Below are 2168 nucleotides of genomic sequence, written 5' to 3' on the forward strand. Positions count from 1 at the left end.
GGAGTCATTAAAACAATGAAATTACCAATACTACAACACCCTTACCCAATACTCATTGTCATCTATGTATTTGAGGGATTTTTCTCAGACATTATAGACCCAGCCAGCAAGATTTCTGTTTCAGAATCACCCTTCTTCCTTCCCCCTTGGATTATTTTCCCTATGGCTGCCATTTCACTCTTTAGTACTACTGCAATGTTACTATATAGCGTGTTAATTAAGAATGTTTCCACCAAGTAGAATTAGGGTGATTTAACAGATGAAGTAATCACTGGGACTAGTTCAATGGGTAGAAAGAGCCCTGGATTAGAAATCAGGTTTGGCTTCTAGTAACACTGTCTCCACAAAATGTCTCCAGGACTGGGAGCTTATGCAAAACTGATAATGAGCAGAGAAGGTGAGCCCTAATGTCCTCCCATTCACCTATTTTACATACTGAACTTTTGTATCAAACCTCACTTCATGAAAGGATTCTAAAACAAAACATAAAGTAAACCAAAAAATTCCAACTTTAATTAAAAACTGGAGATGACCTCTAAGATCCTTCCTAATTGTAACACGCCAGGTTAGTAGATGAAACATTTTATCTTCTCTCTGCCTTCTAAGGAATAAATGTGAATATACTTGCTTTGAATGTATGCACTATCCCTATGGAGTTTGTTTGGTGTTTTTTCTTGTTTATTTGTTTGTTTAGCTAGTGCCTTAGCCACAAACCATAACCAAAATGTTGGAAATTTCAGGCACCAGCGCAGGACAGAGCAGAAGATACTCTTCAGCAAGTAAATCTTATAACATTCCTCAAATGGTACCACTCAATGGTACCATTTAGGTGATTATATATTCCTTTAGCTTCGCCATGTCCAGAAGAGATGAAGGAAGCTTGTATTCATAGTAAGGACGATAAAAGGATGTAATAGTAAAAGAAAAAATCTGAAGAGGATATAACCACATGGGTAAATGCTGGCAAAGCCTATGTAAATACAGCAGGTCAAGTAGAATGTGCGTGCTTTAATGACTTCTAAAGATTATATTATTCATTGCACTTTTCACAAGATAATAAAACCTCTCATTTCTGGACATATCCCATACTTCAATTAATGGGCACTTTCTGTTCAACAGCTTTAAGTGGGACTTTAGTGCTCTTGGAGGAAAAAAAAATACTTGAAAGCTGAGGATGTTCATTAATTTCTCTTCATCACCGAATAAGACACAGTTTAAAACCAGCAATATACCTTGAAGTAAATGCCAGTAATGAGCTGAGTTTCCTCTGGATTTTTGAATAAGGCTTGAGTAAAGAAGATAATGTTGGTTTCTGCAGATCTGCTTTTCCTTCTGAGTCCTTTTCCCCAATTTCTGTATCTCTCCCCTTGTTTATCTTAGTAGGTAACCCCAGTAATTTTACGCAGTTTTTGACTTAATAGCAGAATGAACAATAATATGATCTTCACACTTGTTCCTCTTACCCGTGAGCCAGACCACAACTTAACCACCCCTTTAGGACTCCATTCTCAAATGAGAACCTGAAAATGACCTGTAGAAACTAATCAGTCAAAATATGTCACTACAGGTAAATTGCAAGTTAATAGGGGGCTCCTAGAGCATCGATGCCTTGATCCTAAAGAAGGAATTTCAGGCACCATAGTGGGGCAAGTGAGAGGTGTTTGGGGAGAAAAGAAAAGAAAAATATAGAGATACCTCAGGAGAAGGCACTACTAGGAAATCCCTCTTCTTTTATACTGTATATCAAATGGGCCTGTTAAAAGAAATATGATACAAGAGGATATCACTAAGTAATAAAGTTCGAAACCTGGACTAGATGCTGACATTTAAAACCTATCTGGAGGAATGACAGGTGTTGTAAGTCAGATTCAGATCTAGAATTAAACACAGGTTGGTGAGTACACTATACAAATTAGGGTATTACAGGTAAGAAAATCATGTTTGGGTAGAAAGTTTAGGAACAGGTTAATTTCATCTTCATCTTTAGAGATGAATAGGTACCTATCAAATTACAGACTTAAATTTTTTTTAAAAATCATCATATGAAATCTGCCTAGTAAACCCAAATTAAAGTAGAAATATATCCCTTAAGCCTAAATATTCATCACTAACCACAACAGAGATTATATAAATTCCACATTGTGGTGTATTATCAGCCTAGAAAACAT

The sequence above is a fragment of the Crocuta crocuta genome, unplaced genomic scaffold (genome assembly GCF_008692635.1).
Source record: "Crocuta crocuta isolate KB4526 unplaced genomic scaffold, BGI_CrCroc_1.0 scaffold482, whole genome shotgun sequence".
Lineage (NCBI taxonomy): Eukaryota > Metazoa > Chordata > Mammalia > Carnivora > Hyaenidae > Crocuta > Crocuta crocuta.